The sequence below is a fragment of the Diplotaxodon limnothrissa genome, linkage group LG7 (assembly GCF_057381915.1).
Source record: "Diplotaxodon limnothrissa isolate DT_005_m linkage group LG7, D_limnothrissa_male_GT1.1, whole genome shotgun sequence".
NCBI lineage: Eukaryota > Metazoa > Chordata > Actinopteri > Cichliformes > Cichlidae > Diplotaxodon > Diplotaxodon limnothrissa.
Genome location: NC_140602.1, coordinates 12112280 through 12137371, shown reverse-complemented (window position 1 = coordinate 12137371; position 25092 = coordinate 12112280). Strand labels below are relative to the sequence as shown.

The 25092-nt window shown below is 40.4% G+C and overlaps 1 non-coding gene across 1 annotated transcript; it reads left to right on the top strand.

Moving 5' to 3' along the window:
- The first annotated feature begins 4251 nt into the window (after window positions 1-4251).
- On the top strand, window positions 4252-4359 carry LOC146627845 (U6 spliceosomal RNA). Its single transcript, XR_014906433.1, has one exon. It is a non-coding gene; the product is annotated as a U6 spliceosomal RNA (small nuclear RNA).
- Window positions 4360-25092: the final 20733 nt, after the last annotated feature.

Here is a 25092-nt window from a genome sequence, read left to right as displayed (position 1 = left end):
CAGTATGCAGCTCAAAATAAACTTAAGGCACCGACAAATGCAAAACACTGGGCGCGAATAACGTTACAGGTGTATCAATTCTTGTGAAGGGCATGGCTGCAGGAAACAAGTCCGTTTCTGAGTTACTCAGAGAACTTGCTAACCGCTTAGATTGAACGTCTTCACCTCAGTCTGCGTATTGCAGCAGTGTACTGGAGATGAAGTGGTCCCTGGTCCAAGTTCTCATCACAACCGCACAGTGTTAACGTTAGCAAATGCTAACGCTATCACAGCTAGCTCCACTCCACGAAACGCTGTTCAGGGTAAGTAACGATATGTTATTATTGCTTGGTTAGTCTGTCTGGCAAAAATGAGCTTTTTAATCAGTTTAGTCACAGATTTTTTTTAATACTGTTTTTTATCATAGCAAAGAATTCTATAAATTAGGTAAGAGAAAATAATTGTCTTCTGGGTTAATGTCTGTATTACTATTTACATTGTTGTAGGTAATAGTTATTCATGACTGTTTTAAAGTGGCTTATCTTCTGTGCTAATATGGAAGACAAGTAATCTATGTGAAAGAAAAGAAAGCAATTTTAGTTCAACGTAGTGATTTTGTAAGTGGGTATAATTTGAAAATGCTTTTACTAGTACAGTGGATGTTCTTAAATATTTAACATTTAAAGTGTGTGTCACTTTACAGACTCCAACTTCAGTTTTGGTTTGGTCTCACCGTTGTAGGTCATAACACAAACAAGTCGTCAAGTCAAGCAGCTGAGGAAAGGGCTTAAGGAAACCATGGTATGGCCGCTTCTGACAGAAAGATCAGACATCATTCCTCCTTTCTTACCAAGGGAATCAGAGACTGCTCCCTGTTGTGAGGTAAGGTCAGGTCACATCTTTTAACATCTGAATAGTAAAGCTATTTGGTTAATTTATGAAGGATGAACATTAATTGTTGACACAAAACACCAATATACTGTTTTGTATGCGTGGGTTAGTTGAACAGCTGGGTTACATTTCGTTAGCTTCATAGCATAAGTGCCTAAGTCATTTTTTGGTCAAATTGAGATTTTTGCCTAACTTTACTCCCCTACCACTGCTGCATCATCCTGTCCGTCTGCCTATGTCATTGGCCAATCACAACACTCATAAGAGTCAAAAAACATACTTGCCTAAGTCATTCATTTGACTTAGGCAGTTTTACCATTGGACTTAGGCAGTTTTGCTACAATCAATTTGACTTAGGCAGTTTTGATGTATGCAAAATGGCTGATAAGAAGAAGAGGTTGACCGCAAGTGAAGCCCTTGCTCTTCTTTTTGATTCATTTACATCTGGTAAAAGTTCATATTTTTTTAGTTTTTTGGTCACTAAATGTATTTTCATTCAATCAAAGAGGTTATGACCATGTTAAAAGATTACTTTTTTGTTGCAAACAAAGTATGATGGCTAGCTAACATTAGCGTTAGTAGTGTAGCATTAGCATAGTAATGTAGTACAAGCTAGCAGCTAGCTAACAGCAGCATGCTACCAGAGTAAATCTTTGGCAATTTCAAAGGCAATTTGAGCATTTTCAGCAAGTTTGCAAATTATATTATGTTTCAAACATTTGCTTTTTATTAGGAGGAGAGTCTAAGGACGGGGGACGCCCTGGGTTCATTGTTAATTGTTAAATTGGACTTTATATTGACTGTGTTCAAATGACTGATACTGGTTGAACTCTATTGCCAGTAATATTCATGTAGCCCTTTGAGGCGACTGTTGTTGTGATTTTGGGCTATACAAAAATAAATTGATTTGATTTGATATTAATAGTACAAATTGATTTTTTTTTTTTTTTTTACATAGCAGACATTTTGACTACACAAGTAGATTTAGATGTCATCTTGATTTACCATTTTAAGATACTCCAACAGCATTTTATTTTCTGTTGTATCATCAGGAAAGGAAGTTGATGTGAACTTAGAGGAGTTGGTGGATATAGATGAGGGAGAAGGAGGAAATTATGTTGATATGGGGCAACAGACTGATAAGCAGCCAGAGGAAGGAGAGGAAGATGAAGGAGAGGAAAAGAAAGGGGAAGGAGAGGAAGATGAAGGAGAAGAAAAGGAAGGGGAAGGAGAGGAAAAGGAAGGAGAAGGAGAGGAAGATGAAGGAGAGGAAAAGAAAGGGGAAGGAGACGAAGATGAAGGAGAAGAAAAGGAAGGGGAAGGAGAGGAAAAGGAAGGAGAAGGAGAGGAAGATGAAGGAGAGGAAAAGAAAGGGGAAGGAGATGAAGATGAAGGGGAGGAAGAGGAAGGAGGGGAGGTGGAAGCAGAAGAAGAGGAAGCCAGTCCAACCCCCAGCACTTCTGCTGTTCGTCACAAGCGTCCACTGCCCCATACGTGGAAGAAAAATGTCATCAAAGAAAAGCGTCTGAAGGGAGAGAATTACAAGAATACAATGGGACAGGAGAGACCACCAAAGGCCATGGGCCCACCATGCACATCACAGCACTGCTTCAAGTCAACGAAAAGAAGTGAGCTACTGACTGAAGTTGAGAGAAGAGGAATCTTCAACAATTTCTGGTCCATGCCTTCCTGGGAGACACGCAAGGTGTATATCCAGACTGTTGTTGAAAATGTGCCCATAAAACAGAAGAAAGGTGGTGTTGATTCAAGGAGAACAACATCTCTGCTATACCACCTGCAACTCTCAGATAGATGCAAAATACCTGTGTGCAAAAATCTTTTCTGTTCCACACTTGGTATTGCCCTGAGAACCATTGGATCATGGTTAACTGCAGGCATGAAACCCAACACTCATACCCAGCCCAACCCCAAGATCAACAAGACTGGTCCTCATATGCCAATATCAGATGGAGACCAGGCCTTCCTGAAAGAGTGGCTCTCTGGAATACCTACAGTCCCATCCCATTACTGCCGCCAGGTTCCCTCTTATCAGAACAAGAAGTTCCTGGAGCCAGGAACAGTTTTGAGAGAGCTTCACAAGGAATACCAGAATGCTGCCAATGAGAATGGAAAGCGTGCTGTGAGTGAGACATACTTTCGGAAGGTTTTTGGAGAGCAGGATTACTCTGTGTTCATTCCAAAAAAAGGACAATGTGACATCTGTGTAAGCGCCAAGGTAGGAAAAACAGATGAGGATGCTCTTGCTACACACTTGAGATTGAAGAGTCAGGCTCAAGCTGAAAAGGCTGCAGACAAAAATGAATCCAGTGACACACTTTCAGTGTGGACAATGGACCTTCAACGCGTTCTTCTTTGCCCCCAGACAAAAGCAAGTACAATGTACTACAAAACTAAATTACAGATGCACAACTTTACCTGCTTCAACATGAACAACAGAGATGGGTACTGTTATGCTTGGGAAGAACATGAAGGCTCCCTCAGCAGTGAGGTTTTTGCACATCTGCAGTCCAACCACTTTGAGTCTGTCCTACAGGCCAACAGAAACATTGAGAAAGTCATTGTCTGGAGTGATGGCTGCGGGTATCAGAACCGGTGTGCTACCATCAGCAACGCCTACCTTTACCTGGCCATGAAGCATGGTGTCAGCATTGAGCAGAAATTTCTAGTTGCAGGCCACACACAGATGGAGTGTGACTCCATGCACAGTCTAATTGAACGGCGCATTGTGCAAGACGTTTACACTCCACGAGATTACGTTGTCATCTTTGAGGCTGCACGCATTAATCCATCCCCATACAGGGTGACTCAACTATACCACAATGACTTCATGAAGTTATCTGGCACCTATGTCACCAATATTCGACCCGGCAAAAAAGTTGGGGACCCCACAGTCCATGACCTCCGGGCTTTGCAGTACTTGACTGATGGACGGATCAGGTACAAGCTGGATTTTGAATCTGACTGGGAAGACCTGCCTCGGCGCATCAGCATACCCGACAACAAGCCATTCAAGTGGATCCCACTCTTTCCTGCTCAGTTGCCCATCACCCTGAGGAAATACAGTGACTTACAGTCAATGAAAAATGTACTACCAAGAGTGGCCCACAAGTACTATGATGATCTTCCTCATCAGTAGTATACATAGCCTACCAAATAGTACACACACACACACGCACGCATGCACACACACACACACGCACACACACACACCCGCACACGAAGAGAAAGAGAGAGAAGAGAGAGACAAACACACACAGACAGATACAAACACACATAGACACACGCACACCTCTTTTATGAGCCTACAGGCCTCCTCTGCAAATTAATGGGTGGGTGAGGTGAAGTGAGTAAGTGAAGTGAGTGCTTGCTTCGGCAAGCGCGTACGCTAAATAGGATACGATACAGAGAAGATTAGCATGGCCCCTGCGCAAGGATGACACGCAAATTCGTGAAGTGAGTAAGTCTCCTTACTCTAGCTGCCATTTTGTGATTAAAATTGAAAAGTTACAGTGTGTTATGGTTACATTATAGTATGTCATGTTCATTTTATAGTTTGAAGAAAAACTGCCTAAGTCATAGGCATAATCTGCCTAAGTCACTTTTATTAGACAAAAGAAATGATGTTGGGTTTTGTTCTTTTTCCATACTTTTCCTCACATATACTTAAATGTTCTGTGAAAATATCAATTAAAAATATGCATGTGATATTTAGAAAATTAGTTTTTTCTTGTTTTCCGAAAACACAAAAAAATGACCTAGGCAATTATGCTATCAAGCTAACGATTTAATAAAAATACACCTAATGTTGCTGATGCTCTTAAGACTACAAGATAAGTAAAGCTATAAAATGACTGTGGCCTGCCACAGAAGATGAAGATGAGGAAGAAGAGGAATGCTCTCGAGGATAAATGCAGAGTGGCAGGTTACCTTCGGTCCTTCATTGAAAATGGTAAGTCTGCTGCGATAGGTATTTTGCCATTGGTTTTCTCTGATTATACTTTGGTAAATTACATACAGTCCAGTGATCTTGGGTCATTAACAAAGTACACTATAGTAGAGCTGGGCGATATGAGATTTTTTCATATCACGATATTTATTTTTATTTATTTTTTTATAAAAAGGACAAGAGCGGTGAGGTCTATCGCAATAGTTTAATCTTTCTATTGAGAAAAAGTTATTTCGCAATACATATCGTTATCGTTCTATCGCCCAGCTCTACGCTATAGTATAATTTTGTTTTGTTATTTGCTCCATGCAATACATAAGAGTGGTGGCATTATCAGTTGCACTAGAATTGTATGTAGACTACTTTTAGCTTTGTTAACATAAAAATATCTATAAAAGCTACAACAGCAATTTGAGTGGGGCAAAAATGTCTGGTGCCCTGTATGTAAGTGGTCATCTTTTATGGTATTTCTCCATAAAAGATTCAAAATAATGAATATAGGATGTCATTATAGTTTAAAACAATCTTCTGTTGCAGCATCTTGTGCACAACAAAAAGCCCTCATCAAGTTTTGGACAGGATGGGAAGTCTTGCCGAGAAATGACTGTGGAAGTGGTCAACAGCAATCTTCCAAAGTCTTCCACCGGTTTTGAAGTACTACGTCTTCCTGCACACTACTGTACCTATGAGTCATTTCTAATGGACATTCAGGTGTGTCTCAACTCTACTGACTCAGGTTTTGGTCTGGTTTACGATTGATTCCATAACCACATGGTAAAATTAGACCATTTCTTCTTTCTTGCATCACATTACTGTACTCGGTGTTCAAAGAAACGGACAATCTAGTGAGTTCTAGTTCTTTTTAATACACTTGACAGTGAAAAATACAGAGTACAGGTGTGCATTTATGGCTTTTTTAATATAAACTGATGAAGAGTTCAGATATCAAAATCAGTTGTTCACTGTACATTATAAATTACACAATATGTTTTGTTTATACTCGCTACTGATACAAAAAAAATTTCTAGAAAAAATTATTTGAATTAAGATGTTACACTACTCTACTGTGTTCATTGTATTAAATCTGCTCAGAGTTGACATGTACTGTATATCCAACCAAGAAATGAATATCATTAAAGTGACAGCTGTATAAAACAAATCCTGTTTTATAGCCACTCACTGTTTTGTTGAAAATGAAATTGGTTATGCTGTTTTGAGTCAGTATTAGCTACAAAGCTGTAGAAATTAAAAAAAAAAAAAAAAAATCCTCCTGACATAGAAACTGATTAAATGTAATAATGTCTTTCTACAAGTGATTTTGACGTATTGGTAGCACAGCAGGGTCTTGTTCATTCAGTGCATCTGGGAGCTGAATCTCAGGAATGGTGATCTCATTTGATGGGCAGCGATTATGTTGTCCTGTCCAGTCCACACCATAATCCTCATCAACCTGAAAGAGCATGCACATGTTTTAAATCTAAACTGAAGAGGTGTTTCCTGCAGCTGTTCCTAGATGGACTTATTGAGTCTGCCAGGGCCTATGTGAGTTGCTTAGGCATTGGCTACCAACTAATTATTCATTCACCCATTCTAGGTCAGGATTGGTTCTCTTCAGGTATAACAAATTTAACTTTGTTTAAAGTATTGCCATCTATACCTGACAGGTGGGATAAAAGAGAATGGCTTGGGAGGCGCACAGCAAATCTCAAAGTTTTCCAATTAATGCTGAAAGAACCAAGGATGTAAATGTATTCTTGTTTTAGCTTTACCGAAGACACCAGAGAAAGTATATCTATAATGCTGCTGAAATAGACAAAACCATTTCAATAAACTCGCTATTTAACATCAACCTTGTTATGCGTTATCAGAGAACAATCAACTGCAAACAGCAATGAAACATTCAACTATGTACTATTTAAAGCACTAATGACCCTGTTGTCTAACAAGATGTGATAAGTAAGTAGACTGTGGAAAGCTGGTGGGTCTACTCTCTGTGTAAAAGGTTCCTACAGGCTCCACTGCCCCCAGTCTCCGAGTTAACACACTAACAGCTAACACTGCTAAACGTGTCTCAACGCCGAGATGGCGCCGATAGCTTTAGCCGTAGCTGCCCCACTTAGTTTAGACAGTAACAAAAAAAAGTAAGCGATAATAATTCATTGTCAAACGTCATAATTAAGGTCAACACCTAAACAATGCTGTGTACAGAATCACACAGGTGCTCAATTACAGCATAAACTTACCTTAGACCATCCTCCGTCATTTTCCTCCTAATTGTGCTCGGAGACACAGAAAACGTATCGGCAATTACCCCGACGGTTATCCCGGACAGCACTAAAGTCCTGAGTGCTGCACCGGGATTTCTAGACGTGGACGGCCAACATTTGAAGACTGTTCTTCCTCGGCGTATTCCAAACGAACACGGTGCTGAATTGATCTTAAACCTTTGACAATGCTGTCATCGATGCGAACATCTTGAAGAGCAATTATCATCCCAAGCATTTCAGAAACATCTAAACGACTCAAAACAGTATCTACAGGTAAATGATCCCTCTCTATCTGATTTGCTTAAATGAGCAGAACTGGCTGAAGTTCACACCAGTCCGCCATCCTCCGTGACTTTTGACCTAGCACGCTGTTGCTAGCTGCAGTAGCCGTCCGCGGAGCCGGTATCCAGGAAAACTAGTCGATGGTAAACGATAAGCCAATAGGTGCAAAGGTCCAGCCCACTTACATTGATTGACAGACAAAGTCATTCTGCTGAAAAGTCGCATTATGAAATAAATAGACCATCGGGAAAAACGGGATTTTGAAATAAAGACTGACTTTGAAAAAAGGTCATTTTGGACTAAAAACGGCTGGAAATAAATAAAATGCCTCAGGAATAATCTCTGTTATTGTGAAAAATAATGACCATGAAATAATATTTCACAATAATAAGTCAATTTATATAGCAGAATGCAATATATTTCACAATAATGAGCATTTTTTTCAAAATGTGTTCCATTATTTCACAATATCATTCTCACATTACATATCTGTGTCTTATTTATTCACATAGTTATTTATTTCATCTTGACCTATTTATTTATTTAATTTTGAACACTTTGGAGTTCCATAGTTTGAAACTGAATGCTAGCTTTTAGAAAAACACAGGAACCAATTATCCGGTCGTTAAGTGACGACGTGACGAATCCTACTTCCGGGCCTAAAGTAGTCTGCTTTTAATATGGCTTTTGTGTTGTTAACATGTTTAATGTTTTGTATTTTCTTCTATTTAATCTCAAAAAGCTCCTAAAACAGTCATTGATCACTGTGGACCTCCCTCGGCTTTTATTACCGCTAATCATTTATTTAAGCTCAGTTTTTAAAACCTTAGGATGTAACTACAGCCCAGCCCATGCAGCAGTATATGAATGACTAACCTCGTATAGTGGATGAATTATCTCAGTTGTTCTCCTGGCTGAAGTTTGGTCCTTTTACAGCATTCTGCCATGCGATTACATTTGTTCCTGACCACCAAGAACACTCACGTTAACTTTTATTGAGTGGAAAAAAGTTAGCTTGTTTATATTATGCTAACATAGCTGTGTCGCTAGCGGTCACGTAGCACATCATTATATACCAGCTAGCCAAACTTCAGTAACCCTACAAATGTCACTGCTGTTTAGTTTTCTGTCTTCATTTATGTTGGAAGTGATAACAGAGCTGTACGTTTTAATTTGTTTCCAAAACCCCGCAGTCAGGACATGCTATATTGTATTTAGATAGAAGCTAGCGAGCTAACTCCCTGCTAACTTCTAACTCCGTTAAATGTCATAAATTCCGTTTTCGTGGATGCCTGGATGTTAAACTCAATTGTTACACCTGGTAGAGCAGAACGCTGATCATTTTATTAAAGATGAAAGACTTTAGACAGTTTTTCAACTCTCAGTAATGCCATAGTGATTTGATATATGGACCTGCAGCGGAGTTTAGGCCCAGACATGGCTAGTGACGTCAGACTTAACGACCGGATAGTGAAGATGCATTTGTATAATTGACAGTTTTTGCATGTTTACATTGCTCGGTCTGTGCAATCGAGTGACTCACTGCTATCTCTAATTGGAAGCCTTCAAATTTTCTGAAAAAACAGAGGTTCTTATATTCGGCTCTGACAGCTTCTCTGAGTCTTTACACTGGATCATCTGGCAGGAACCTTGGTCCTATTTTTGGGAAGCGTTTGATCAATGAATCTCACATTCATAAGATCACCCAGTCTTATTTCTTTCATCTAAGAAATATATATATAAAAAAATCAAACCTATACTGTTCCTCAAAAATCTAAAACTTTTAGTAGACACATTAATTTTCTCCTGTGCTGATTATAGCAACTCTCGTAACATGCATTCAGTTCAGGTGGTCCAGAAAAGAGGGGCTAGGCTCAGCTAGCCGATGCTTATACATCACCCTTATTCTTGTTTCCCTTCACAGCTCATGAAAGCCTTTTATTTTATAGGCTTGTTATTCTTTAATCTTCCTCTCACTATTTTTGTCTAAAGTTCATATCTAATGTATTTATGGAAGTAAGTTTATGTGACCAACTATCAGGATCAGAATACTTTATTGATCCCTGGGGGAAATTATTTCTTTTTATAAGACGGTATGTTTGAATTTTTATCGCTTATTTTTTAAAAATAAGAGCACTTTCTACAAAAGTGGTCGTATTATGAAAGGTCTTTATTATTATTTTGTTATTGTTATAACTAGCAAAAATCTAGCCCGTAGGCAGTTTTTGCAGGCCTGCAGTGCTTGTTTTATACTTGTGAATGAAAACACAGACATGTACATTACCTTATGTTCATTAAATAACTGTTTACACCATAAGATGGCAAAGAAACAGCTGTTCATAAACACCAGTTTCATCTAGATTGATTGATACAAGAGGGTGGCGTCAGTTATTACAGAAATGCTTTTATGCAGTGAGTCCACTTATGAAACCACATGAAATAATAACAGTGGAGAAAGAGGAAAATGTTTTGTTGCTAAAAACAATGTGTTTATATAAATTATTAAAAAAAAACAAACCTTTAAAATTCAAGATGAAATGACAAGTTAACACCATAGAAGCAAAACATATTTCCAAACAAAACAACAAGTGTCTCAGGTTGAAGAACTTTTTTAATCTGCTGCTGTGTCTGTGCTCTCACGGGTGCAGACAATTGCTGCAATGGTTGCTAAATGGTTTGTTGAGGCACACTAAAATGCCAGAGAGACAACAACAGATGGTCTGATATCGTACCTGTCAGCAGACATGTGGGACGCTCTGGAGCTGCTGAGCGCGCTCAGACCTCCCATGTTTTTTTGGAGTGGTCATCAACTCATTAGCAAACGAGTGTTTGCACCGATTTTACAAAGTGACACATGTGACACTGATAAATGGTGAAAAGGATTTCAGACATTATGATTAAAATAAGTAGATCAGAACAGAAATGAATCCTTTTTAGCATTTATTTTAATACTATATGACATATTGTTTAATATTTCTCGTCTGATTTGAGAAGATTTATTCAAACCACACCTAAAGGGTGCTGATTAGCTGTTTATAGCTGGAGATTCTTGTTTTTCTTTAAAAAGATTTGAGAGACCCCCCCCTCCCCCCCAAAAGACTATGGCCCGGGATGATTTATTGTCTGTGCTGTAAAGTCATCAAGCTGATTTTAGTATTTCTCATGTGAAGTCATCAAAGCGTGAAAACTTGTTGAGCTTTTGGACAAAAGGATCCCTCTCAAATCAAAAAAATTAGTCAGCTATTCATCACACTGACATGTTGTGTTTGTGGCTGGTTTAACTGGCTGGGTGGGATTGCAAAGAGATTTTTGTTTTGTTTTTTAAGCTCAAATGTGCAATAAAACCAAAAATAGATACTCTTGTTTTATGGGCCTCTGATTGTTGCATAGCTGACGTTATTCTGATGAGACATGGGTAGTCCTGACACATTTTTTTTAAACTGCCCGCCCTCTCAGTTTGTGTCAGTGTCACAAGTTGATGGATGCAACAAAGGCAGGCATGAGAAGGCAGACCAGAGGCGCAGGCCTCAGGTGTGAACAGGTGTGTGGGTTCACTGCCATGCGGGAATGGGAGCGGTTCCAGGTGCACAGCTGCAGGGTGTGGCTTTCACACACACACACACACACACACACATATATATATGTATACATACATGTACAGCCAGCATGTGTTGAAATAGTGAGTCTCTGGGAAAGAGTGAGAGGCGGGCTGGGTGGGGTTTCTGTGTAAACTTGATCTTGCTTTAACTTTGAACAAGGAAGTCTGAGACAGAAGAGAGAGTTAATTTATTGAGCTGAGGGTTAGAGGGCAAAAGAAAGGAAATCGTGAAGGGGAAATCAAAGGTTCTTGAATTTTTCACCCGTGTGGGCGCTGCTGTGTGTTCCTGTGTGTGTTTCTAGGTGTGTAGGTGTGAGTGATCTTTGTATATTTAAGAGACAGTAGGGCCAAAAGCAAACAGAATGACAAAGAACGATGTTTGGGAGGCTGCTTGTCTGGCGGTTAAATGCATAGTAGTCTGGTTTCCCGGGAAACCATTGTTCTTATCAATCCGTGATTAAACAACTTTGGTAATTTGCAATCATGCTGTAACACATCCTGGTGAATGTCTGTTGAAAGAATCGAGCTTCTCTAAACCCTGGACAGCATCAATCTCAGCCTCAGGACAGATTAGGGTTGAGACAGGCTCTCTGTCTGCGGGGTACTTCATATCTGGGTCTTCTCTATCAAAGGTCAGAGCATACAAGTGAGGAGGCGTTGTGTGGCTGTTGGAAAAACGGGTCACTGGCTTCTGTGGATGGACTCACTTGTCCACAAGCCCACACCTGCTGTCAGGGGACATGCAGGCTGTGTGTGTGTGTGGACAGTGATGAAAGGAAGTGATGCACACAAGATTGCATGTGTGGATTTGGAGCTTGACATTCTGCAGCTTTAAATCCCAATTTTTCTTGTACAACGTGATCCCACAGTCCCAATCGACTGCTAGACAGTGTGCCAGATGAGCAGTCTGACCTTTGCTGTCCTTGGAAGAGTTGATGCTGTGTAATGTATTCTGCAGTTGATTCCTTTTTTCGTCGTATGAATTTTAATGTTTTTTTCCCCCTTCTTCCCTCTACCTTCCCTCTACAGACGCACCGATTCTTTCGCTCTATATCTTTGCACTGCTGGATATTATTCTTCCTATTACCTCTCAGAACTCCAATCACCACATGTCCTGTGGAGAAACAAAGCTGCGAGACACAGTCAGAAATGGAAACAGCAAAGAGAATGTCAATTTCCTCCAATCGGCTCAGAGGGCAGTTTTTTTCCTGCGGGGGAAGATTAGGTTGATGTCAAACCTGAGGTCCAATGAGTTTAAATGTGCTGAAGCCAGCTTGGGTGAATCTGAAAATGCACTGAATTCCCTACAAAGAAGCTCTAAAATATCAGTGTCAACCTATTTCAGTTCACCTACAATCCCGCGTTATAGGTATATTTGGAGTGTGCAGCTGCTAGTGATATTTCTTTTGGTATCAAGTCAGCCGAGAGTGACTCTGAGGATGCCAAGAGTATCCATCAGAATCCATTAGTCGTCTGTTACTAATTACCAGTGACTCCGGGGTTGATTAAAAGAAATCACCAAGCAGCAGCACACACCATTATGCTAATGAAAACTCATTTAAAGAGGCAGAGTGGGGGCGCCGCCAAGTATCTGGACGACTTTCCTGTGCAGCCGGGCTGGCTGGAGTAAATGGCTTCTTGGACAGCGTGTCATTGCAGGACTGGAAGAGAAGCGAGCCTTGTGATAATGGCAGTGATGAGGAGCAGGATGATGATGATGATTATGACAGAATTTTAATAAAGTGTCTTTCAGCACTTTTTAAAATTCTGTTGCTCATTTGCATGTTTCCTATTTGTTTGCCTGTACTTGCCCTGTGGCTCCGAATACCAAATATCTTCTTGGCAAGAAGATAAGACACGTTTGGTGTGTTTTCATCATAATTGATTTCCTCATTAATTAGAAACCCCTTCAGGGGAGAGAGAGTGGGATGCCGAAGCAAGCTCCTAATCGCCAAACGCTGATTGCTTTGGTGACAGTGAAGTTCAATAGGAAGATTACAGAAGTTACAGACACATGTTCATTATGAGACATTATTGATCTTTCATTGCACAAGTGATTCGAAGGTCAATTGTCTACTTCATTATATAATTACACACACACAGACAATTAAAAATGACCAAAGAGAGATATAATTAATTACAATATCAGATTTTTATTATATCTCATAAACAACTCCAACAACTTTGTTAACAGAAGCAGGAGAAAGAAGAAGTCTTAAATTTAGCTACTCACCTCAGATACGACAAATAAACATCATAAGTAAATGTAACCAAGGCATTGGTGGAAGAAGCAGTAGGACCTACTACCCAATCATCCCACTGCCCACACAGCCCAAATTATTCTTATTTAAGTTACTGTGACCTGGTGCAATCTCTCTGTTCATCGTTTATCTCAAATGGCTGTTTGAGATGGCCCCGTGCTCCCTTTAAGCCCGGGTTAGATTTGCTCTCACTGACATCATATGGAGCGAAAAGTATAAAAAACAAAACCCGAACAGAGCGCTTAGAGCACTGTGATGTTTCTTCCTCCATAAAGTAAGCTTTAGGCATATTCAATGTGCAACAATATTGTAAAACTCCAATTACATAATACTGAGATACTGTATAAGCATGTAAATAAAACAGAGCTCACGAAACTCACATTTTATGCAGTTAAAACATATAATGTTTAAACTAAGAAAATTTAACATTTTAAGAGTGAAAATGAGAACTTTTTGAGTTTGACGGCAGCACTGTATAATACAAAGTGCACTCCCTTTAAATAAATAGTTTCACATTTGCTTTTTACTAAGAATTAAATGAAAGAATTACAGGTCTGTTTGCTCATTACAAGGACAAAATCAAGAGATGTTTGACTGTGTCTGTTCAAAGTGGCAGATGCAAATCTCACACATGTTATCAATGTATTTGTTATTTATTCAGGTATAGTGTAATAAGTGTTTCTAATGGCTAAATACTACAAAATACAGTGGGGCAAAAAAGTATTTAGTCAGCCACCGATTGTGCAAGTTCCCCCACTTAAAATGATGACAGAGGTCAGTAATTTGCACCAGAGGTACACTTCAACTGTGAGAGACAGAATGTGAAAAAAAAATCCATGAATTCACATGGTAGGATTTGTAAAGAATTTATTCGTAAATTAGGGTGGAAAATAAGTATTTGGTCACCTCAAACATGGAAAATCTCTGGCTCTCACAGACCTGTAATGTCTTCTGTAAGACGCTTTTCTGTCTCCCACTCGTTACCTGTATGAATGGCACCTGTTTGAACTCATCATCTGTATAAAAGACACCTGTCCACAGCCTCAAACAGTCAGACTCCAAACTCCGCCATGGCCAAGACCAAAGAGCTCTCGAAGGACACCAGGAAAAGTATTGTAGACCTGCACCAGACTGGGAAGAGTGAATCTACAATAGGCAAGCAGCTTGGTGTGAAAAAATCAACTGTGGGAGCAATCATCAGAAAATGGAAGACATACAAGACCACTGATAATCTCCCACAATCTGGGGCTCCACGCAAGATCTCATCCCGTGGGGTCAAAATGATCATGAGAACGGTGAGCAAAGATCCCAGAACCACACGGGGGGACCTGGTGAATGACCTGCAGAGAGCTGGGACCAAAGTAACAAAGGTCACCATCAGTAACACACTACAACGGCAGGGAATCAAATCCCGCAGTGCCAGACGTGTTCCGCTGCTGAAGCCAGTGCATGTCCAGGCCCGTCTGAACTTTGCCAGAGAGCACATGGATGATACAGCAGAGGATTGGGAGAATGTCATGTGGTCAGATGAAACCAAAGTAGAACTTTTTGGTATAAACTCAACTCGTCGTGTTTGGAGGATGAAGAATACTGAGTTGCATCCCAAGAACACCATACCTACTGTGAAGCATGGGGGTGGAAACATCATGCTATGGGGCTGTTTTTCTGCCAAGGGGACAGGACGACTGATCCGTGTTAAGGACAGAATGAATGGGGCCATGTATCGTGAGATTTTGAGTCAAAACCTCCTTCCATCAGTGAGAACTTTGAAGATGAAACAAGGCTGGGTTTTCCAACATGACAATGATCCAAAACACACCGCCCGGGCAACAAAGGAGTGGCTCCGTAAGAAGCATCTGAAAGTCCTGGAGTGGCCTAGCCAGTCTCCAGACCTCAACCCCATAGAAAATCTGTGGCGGGAGTTGAAAGTCCGTGTTGCTCGGCGACAGCCCCAAAACATCACTGCTCTCGAGAAGATCTGCATGGAGGAATGGGCCAAAATACCAGCTACTGTGTGTGCAAACCTGGTAAAGACCTATAGTAAACGTTTGACCTCTGTTATTGCCAACAAAGGTTATGTTACAAAGTATTGAGTTGTATTTTTGTTATTGACCAAATACTTATTTTCCACCCTGATTTACGAATAAATTCTTTACAAATCCTACCATGTGGATTCATGGATTTTTTTTTTCACATTCTGTCTCTCACAGTTGAAGTGTACCTCTGGTGCAAATTACTGACCTCTGTCAGCATTTTAAGTGGGGGAACTTGCACAATCGGTGGCTGACTAAATACTTTTTTGCCCCACTGTATTTCCCTGAGATGTACTGAAATATAAACTACAGATGACCAAGTGCCTCAAATTTAATTACATGGAGGAAAATGGTAAATTAATTAGCTTCATCCACTTTATGAAGTCGTGAAACTTTTATTTTTCATGTTGTCATCCAATACATAACCTGGAATTATTTCTGACATCTAGCAAGAAACCCCGAGGATTTTATAGTAACTGCCCTAATCCCCTGCTTCCTTTATTTGATGAAAAATGCCCCGGGGCTTTCAAAGGGTTTCATCCTCATGAAGTTCAACTCCAGATCCCCCATCCAGCCCCTGAGCACCTGTTAAAGGCCAACTACTTCATGGCATCCAATAAACAGCTCCAACTCTTGATCCTCTCTCACAGTGTAGGGGCCACTTTTCATCCCTCACATCTGTGATTCCCCGAGCATTACCCAAAAATCCCCTTGGCAGTTCAGTGATCTTTCTCAGCTGTTAGCGTGCCCTCGGACCGGGGTAGCCTTGCTGTGTGCTCCAGCTGCAAGCTTTGCTGTGATCGTGGGGCCCAACTGAAGGGCACTATTGTCCATTCAAGGGGTTCACTGTGTGAAAGGTCAGCTGAGGCAGAGCCTGTGCTGCCTGGCAGGAAATGAAGGTGGAGTGGCAATTTGGGTGATAGTGTGAGGCTGGCCTGAATAAATAAAGCAGTTCAAACAAGGACAGATTAAGCTGAGTCCCCACCTTTTTTAAAAGTTTGTGTTAAACTAAAAGACAAAAATCTGTATATACGAGCAGCTGCTTTTTAAAAGAAGCCATGCAGGGACAGGTTGAGATACGCCGTGTGACCGGGAGAGCAGAGCGCGTCACAGATGTGGAGATAAATCTTCATTTCTTACCCCGTTAAGCAATTGAGTCATCTTCAGAGGCAGCTCTGCTTCAAGCCAAAGGCACCTTTCAGAATTCAGAGAAAGTGCAGAACAAATTGGAGAACAAATAGTCACACTGGGTCATTCACATAAGCCTCAGGAGGTGGGCTGGCTACAAGCAACAATGAATACTACGCTGACACTTTTTAAAGTGGAATTTATCATAAATCTTTTATTAGCTAATGTCTCCAACCCAAAGCATCCAAACGGACAAAGCTTTTATCAAAGACAAGCAGACTGCAGATATGAGAGCGATTTCACTGAGAACAGAAGACACCTTTGATGTTTGTTTGGCACCGCTGAAAAAAGTTAAGGGTGCAGTGTTGTAATGTTTGAACCTTTATACATATAATCCTACTCAGACTCAGCATCTTATTTAGCGAGGGACCTGTAGCAAAGTAAAATCACAAAAATTAGCAAACATTGTCTCATTTTTATACAAACGTATTAAAAACAAGAACAAGTTCCCAGTGATGATTTTATAAGATCATTTCTCAATTAAGAGAGCTGCAAAGAAAAGGAGAACAAATTCTTTCCGAGCTCTATACGAACTGATGACTGACTGTAATGAAATCCTGAGACCTCAGACTATTACAGGAAGCCAGAGATTCCCAACTTTTTTTGCCCAGAGCATTTTCATAGCTCTATCAGATGGGCTCAAATGTCTCTAAACACACACACAAAAACCATTGGCTGAATATGCCAATCTTGAGTAAGTTGTCGCACTTTATTATCACGTTAACTTCAGTGTCTGCATTTTTGCTCACTTGCTAATTATTTTACAGCTACTGTTATTCTCCATACTTGTTTATAAAGTGTTAAAGTTGCCTGAAGTGAAAAACTGAGACGTTTTAACTAGACAGCTGACAGTTATTGTTGTGTACAATTAGCACTGACATTTATTGTCATGATTTACACTTACATCAGCTGATGATTATTATTAACTAGTAAAATTACCTAGTTAGTTTTTAAATGTCATAAAATAGCAACAACAACAAAAAAAAAAAAGGAAAAAGAAAGCTATTCAGTGCAAAAGAAAGAAAAACATCAAATTTTGGTCTTTGTTTTCATAAACAGGGTTCAGGTTTTACTCTAAATGCTACATTCAGTGGCTCTCTTAGTCACCTTATTCACAAGATTTGAATTTGAATTTGAAATTTGAGATTCCAGAAACTTGTTGTCAAATGTGTAAACCACTACACTTACAGACCCTCTCCTCTTTGTTTTTGTTGTTGTTGTTGTTTTACTCTAAATACTAAATAATATATTAACGATTAAGGGCAGCACGGTGGTTAGCACTGTTGCCTCACAGCAAGAAGTTCCTGAGTCCAATTCCATCATCAGGCCTGGGTCTTTGTGTGTGGAGTTTGCATGTTCTCCCCATGTGTGTGGGTTCTCCCCAGGTCCTCCAGCTTCCTCCCACTGTCCAAAGACGTGCACTTAGTGAGGGACAGGTTAATTGGAAATCCTAAATTGCCCATAGGTGTGAATGTGGGAGTGAATGTGATCACGATTGGTTGTCTGTGTATATTTGTTAGTCCTGCGTCAGACTGGCGGCCTGTTCAGGGTGTACTCTGCCTCTCACCCTAAGGGTGAGAGGCAGCTGGGATATGCTCCAGCACCCCCGTGACCCTGAAAAAGGATAAGGGGAAGCGAATGGATGGATATTAAAGATCATTATCAAATGCCTATGTCATCTAATTTCAGAGCTTATTATAATTTAAACCCAAATATCTGTGCATGGACTCAAATTCTTTCTTCTAATCTATCTTTCTTGATAACGCCTGCTGATGTTTTCTAGAATTTAATACATTATTAAACAGTTTTCAGGAGCTTTTGCCAAAACTTAGATTTGCTTTTTAATGTACATGCAACCAGTAGGGGACACAGGAAGCAGCAAGTACCTACTTTACTACCTGTCTACCTATAGGCACTGATACAAAAGGTCTGGAACAAAGCCAGTATAAACTCTAAAGATGCATTGGAGTTTCACGAAGTAAGGCAGAATGAAGGATTTGCACTTCAGGAGTGAGAGACCTGTATTGCTGCCTGTATTATAGCCAATTATTTCTGTGCTAGCAAAATTACATAAAGGAGAGAAAAAACACTGAGGAGGCTTAAGGGAATTTTTCGAAGCCCTTGTGAAGCCTAACGAGAGTCGGAAATGAAGAAAAGAGAAAAGAAGCAATTGTTTTTCAGACAGTGCACCACTGCTAAGTCTGTTTTCTTGTGGTTCCAAACAAGGTCACATATTTTCAGCTGAAGATAATGAGCGATCGGTGGTTGTGTTTTCTAATAAAAGGAAATCCAGACCTCATCCACAGAGCTGCGACATCAGCTGCACCATCTACTTGTTTTCTGTCCGCCGAGCAGTGAAGGGAAGAGAGCAGCAATTAGAGTAGGATTCAGACAATAACAGAGTGCAGTAATGCTCCAGATCACTCTGCGTGCTCAGAGGTGTATGGGAGGGGGGGGGGAGGGGATGACACCGACACACGGTGTTGAGGGATTATGGACCAAAAGGGTGTCTGAGTAGCAGAATGGCTGACCTTTCTCTACACTGAACTGGATAGTGGTAATCAGGGGCAATTATGAAGGCCTGTTGGCTGCAAATCACCTAATCCTGTTGTGGTAGTGGGAGCCAAACATAATTACGCCACTCTGGTACGCTGACTCTGTGGCTAGTGGAACTAAGTCCAGAGATTCAAACCACCAACTTTAGCTCAGTCCATAGCAGACAGGAGGTTCTCATTAGGTCAGAAAAGAGATAGCCACCTGTTTCCTGCAGCAACTGCCTTTTTTACTCCCCTGACAGAAATCCAATCAGCGTGGGCTTTGCTGGGGCATCAAATACGACAAAATCAGATTAGGGCGAGGGTGGGAGTTTTTAATTTATGTATATTTACATGTAAATTACACTGAACAAAAATATAAACGCAACACCTTTGTTACTGCTCCCATTTCCCATGGGATGGACGTAGAGACCTAAAATTCATTCCAGATACACAATATAACCATCCCTCCCAAACAGTGGTCACAAATCAGTCCAAATGTGTGGTAGTGGGCACATCTGCTATATTGAGATAATCCATCCCACCTCACAGGTGTGCCACATCAGGATGCTGATCTGACATCATGAGTAGTGCACAGGTGTACCTCAGACTGCCCACAACAAAAGGCCACCCTGGAATGTGCAGTTTTGTCTCACAGCAAAATGCCACAGATGCCACAAGCAATGAGGGAGCGTGCAATTGGCATGCTGACAGCAGGAATGTCAACCAGATCTGTCGCCCGTGCATTGAATGTTCATTTCTCAACCATAAGCCGTCTCCACAGGCGTTTCAGAGAATATGGCAGCACATCCAACCGGCCTCACAACCGCAGACCTCGTGTAACCACACCAGCCCAGGACCTCCACATCCAGCAGGTTCACCTCCAAGATCGTCTGAGACCAGCCACCCAGACAGCTGCTGGAACAATTGGTTTGCACAACCAAACAATTTCTGCACAAACTGTCAGAAACCGTCTCAGGGACGCTCAACTGCATGCCCGTCGTCCTCATCGGGGTCTTGACCTGACTCCAGCTCGTCGCCGTAACAGACTTGTGTGGGCAAATGCTCACATTCGATGGCGTCTGGCACGTTGGAGAGGTGTGCGCTTCACGGATGAATCATGGTTCACATTGTTCAGGGCAGATGGCAGCTGAGAATGTCCCAGTTATTGCATGGCCAGCATACTCACCGGACATGTCACCCATTGAGCATGTTCGGGATGTGCTTGACCGGCGTATACGACAGCGTGTACCAGTTCCCACGAATATCCAACAACCTCGCACAGCCATTGAAGTGGAGTGGACCAACATTCCACAGGCCACAATTGACAATCTGATAGACTCCATGCGACGATGTGTTGCACTGCATGAGGCAAATGGTGGTCACACCAGATACTGACCGGTTCTGGGTCCCCAGACCCCCAATAGCGCAAAAAACTGCACATTCCAGGGTGGCCTTTGGTTGTGGGCAGTCTGAGGTACACCTGTGCACTACTCATGATGTCAGATCAGCATCCTGATGTGGCACACCTGTGAGGTGGGATGGATTATCTCAATATAGCAGATGTGCCCACTACCACACATTTGGACTGATTTGTGACCACTGTTTGGGAGGGATGGTTATATTGTGTATCTGGAATGAATTTTAGGTCTCTACGTCCATCCCATGGGAAATGGGAGCAGTAACAAAGGTGTTGCATTTATATTTTTGTTGAGTGTATATTCCCGTCTTATCATGTACTGCATGGACAGTATAGTTCTTCGAGCCTGGTGGACCGTTACAGTGTGTAAAGTTCATCTTTCTGCCTGTACACCACCCTGTACACCATGATTTGACTATCCCAGTTGACAGCAGAACTTAGATTCTGGAAATATTTCTGAGCTATAGTGGCACATCTTGATTGAATTTTCAAACAATAGTCATTCTCTTCTCATCCAGTCTTCTCAAATTCTTTTTTCACATGATGATTATAATTAACCATGTAAAGTGGCTGCCTGTGCTAATTAGCATTGTGCATAATGTGAGCACATGTATGTGCTACAACAAGGGTTCTTCAGCTTGATCCAACTCAGATCCTAAGTGTGGTTATTTTGTACACGGACGCTAAGTGATACTTCATACTGAAATAATATGCTTCTCCAGCAGCTTCTTCTGTCGTGTCCTTTGAATAAAATTGTCGTACCAGAACCCTAACTCGTAGCACTTTCATCAAGAGCGCAAATTTGGTGAACTTCAGCATGCTAATTTGTGCCGTTCACAAGTAGGAAAACCTTCTGACAACAATGACCTTTAAAAGATTAGAAAACTCTTGGTGTAAAACTCGGAAAACTCGCTATGCTGCACCATTCAGTGTTGGAGTATTTACTGCTCTGAAGCAGAGAGATTATTTTCAGATGAAAAATGCTTTTAATAGCTAAGCCTGGTGATGTATTATTGTTAGTCAAAACAAATTTTACACAACAATAAAACCAAGACCAAACACATCTTTTAAATAAATATAGCCTGTCTAGTCGAAAACGTGTATTCCTCTGTGCTGCAGAGCTCCATTGTTGTCCAAAATCCTTAAAAACACTTGAGTGAGCCACGTGGTTGCTCTGACATGCTTTTGTTTTAGCATCACCACACTGTATTTTGTATAAAATCATCCTAGATTCTGGGATTGCAACAAATATCACTGTTTGAGTAGCCTTTGGCAGAAACTAAAGAGATGGATTCATGAGCTATTTTTAAAGGTTTTCATACTGGAGGATTATGGTAGGGCTTCAGACCGAGTGCCATATAAAAGCAATGAAAGAAAGTTTTATTACATGGACTCATATGTTGTCTTTTTATGAGATTTATTATTTGTTGCATTGTTAGTTTGATGACTGGGAAGCAGCAGGTTGGCCATGTTCAGTGGGAGAGCACACTGCTTCAAAAATGGTAACAAATCAAAATCTTTCACATGCTACAGTCACACTTGAGAAAACAAATGTTGAAGACTTTGGCTTGACCAAAGTCATTAGGACCATGTGCACTGAACTTACAGCCTTGTTGCCTTTAAAATGATTGCATTAAAGGTCTGCGAGCACTTCCGGTCAGTTGCTGTCTTCAAAGAGACTTTGGTGCATCGACACGGTGATAAAAGTTGGCAGTTATAGGACAATTAACTGTGATGGATCATTGAAAATTGCTTGTTACCATACATACACAGATATTCACATTAAATGGTAAATGGACTGGTTCTTATATAGAGCTTTTCTTGATGCAACATGCCTCATTCATCTATCCACAAGCACCTTTTCTACACCTTTATCTAGCATTTACATTGGAGTTCATTATCTTGTCCAAGAATACTCGGGTATGCAGACTGGAGACCGGAGCAGCTGAGGATCAAATCACCAAGCTTCTAATTAGCAGATGACCTGCTCTACCTCGCCAGCTTCAGCAGTAACTGCTGACATTTGAAACTAACGTAAATGTAGGAATTCCTGCAAACTGACACAGGTTCTCAGGTACCTTGCTTTTATGTAGGAATACAACCAGAATACAAACAGTTGAGTCAAATCCCACATTGCAGTAACACATCGCAGCCGCGTTGTGCTCATTAGTGCAGACTGACTCAGATTGATTGCAATGCTTTGGTGATCTGTCTGTGCTTATAATTAGATGCAAATTACATTCCAACTTTTGCCAGTCTGTCTGAGAGTGATTGCAATCAGTCCAAGTCGACCAATGGGCGACTTGGTTGCCACAATTACTAGCGATCACTCAATGTGCATAAATTCAGCACCATCATCAGGCAACCTTCAGGTTTTCATAGTTGCAAGGAGGTTGCTACCTTATTTATTTTCCATTAAGCTGCAGAGAAATTAGTGACTCTGCAGTCTGTGCTGCAGTCGGTCATCAATACAATGTGTGAATCAGGCTGCAGAGTGAGCTCCATTACCTCCCACCAACCCAACTTCAACAGAGGCCTAATCCATGCAACAAATCCCTGCTACGAACTCTGACAATCAGCATTGCCTGAAGTTTTTATGTCCTTGCCGCCTTTGTCTACGAACTTTCCTCAAGTTTCTTTTTTTTTTAGACACAAAAGAAAGAAACACCCAACTCCAGTTTTACAGCAGATTTCTTTCTATGTGATTGAGTTTTAATATGTTTCTATCAATTTTAACGACAGCAGGTTTGTAGGTAATGCTCAAAATATTCAACTTGGAATCAGTTCCACAAAGAAACTTCATGACTGATTGAATGTTTAGAGAAATATATGAATTTTCTGTTTTTCCCTCAAGGGCAATTGAAAGTCTCAGCTTGGATCAACGTCACTTTAGAGTTTTGCCAGCAGCAACAGTGGACCTTTGTCAGATTAGATTTGAACCAATTCCAGCATCACACTTAACACCGTTTATTTAATGGATCTTTGACGTAACAACATAATTTATTTGACACAGCATTGATTTTACTTCACGGCATAATCCCCTGATGGATTTCTTTGGCTTTCAACCTGGAATAACCTGAACTATTGTGAAACACCACAGCTGAAGCGAACAGCGGTAATCACTATTCAGTGTCTCTGATATAATGTAGATTTACCATGGCAAAAAATATAGAAATATTTGTTTTTTTTTAATGAATTCTCTTTCCCACCCCGTGTAGCAACAAGACCGTTTTTAATATTTTAGTAAAATAATTTTTTTAAATTGTAGTGTGTCAGAAGCATAATTGAAAGATATCTGAAGAATTGAAAAACTATTTTTCCATGTTTATCAGGTGAATTTAGTTGTCACATGTGAGAGAATCTAACTGAGCTGAGGTGTCAGGGAGTGACACAATAATTCTTGTTTGTCAGTTAAAATAATGTTGGCATATTAAATGTCAGTCAAACTGTGGTGATTTATACCCAGCATTCAACGCCCACTTATAGAATAGAAGTACCAACTCACAATTCATTCACCTGTCTTATAGCCCTACTCTAAAATGAAACAGAAATGGCAATCAGTCATTTCATAGCAGGGTAAAAGCCTCTGGGGACAGTCAGGCCCAGTGTCTGAGAAGTGGAACAGGTTGGGGAGTAAAGCACATAAAGAAACCAACAGCAGGGAATTGAGTTTTAGTAGATAGTGGTGCAATCAGACAGATTTATTTGTAAGATGTAAGCACAGCCAGGTCTTCTGGAATCTGCAATCGATTTTTAGGGCTTAAGGAGGATTTTAAATTAGGTAGTCTTTAACTGTGGTTACATTATTTTTTTTCTGTTAGGATAAAAGACAACATTTCTCTCAAACACATAAATAATTGTTAAGTGTACATAGAAAACTGCAATATTTACCCACAGAGGGGCTACAGTAAGCAAAACGGTGTCCTGGCTGTAAAACGTCTTACATACATTTTTGCTTTGTAAGCCGTCATATCAATCCTTTCTTAAACCCTAAACCTGCAGGGAGTACTGAAGAATTATATCTTATCCTTTGATGAATGCAGGTAAATAACCCCAATCACATGTCTAGACTCTTAGAAAAGTGGAAACTAACTTTGCGTTTAAATCCAACTAAATCGTAGCCAGCAAACATTTTGACATTAACTTCCATCTTGATCTTTTCTTGACATCTCATCAGGGTTGAAAAATTGTTGAGAAATAAAGGTTGAACCAAATTTTGAGGATAAAACCTCAACATCAGCTTGTGTACTTCCTAAACGTTGCTTGGATGGCCTCATTAGACTTTTCTAGAAAGAGTTTATGTTCAAGAAATGTTTTCTAATACCTCATTTTGATTAGAGTCAAATGAGATGAACAAAATGGGACGTTTTTTTGATAAAAAAAGAGTTAGAAAAAAAAGAGAAAAAACTTAGAGTCACACTCAGAATCACAATCTCACACTTTCAGTCCAGCCATTATCCTTTTGAATTGTTTACCTTCCCATTTAAATCATAGCAATAAAAAGCTTAAAGTTCTTGTTGTTGTTGTCTGTGTACCTGGAAAAGAGGTTGTGTGGATGTTGTTTCGCAACCATGTATTAACCATATTTCTTTTTTATTTTATTATTTTGGCCTGTCCCGTTTGGCTCTTTGCCATCAGAATTATTGTCTAAAGGCGAAGAAAGCTGCCCAAC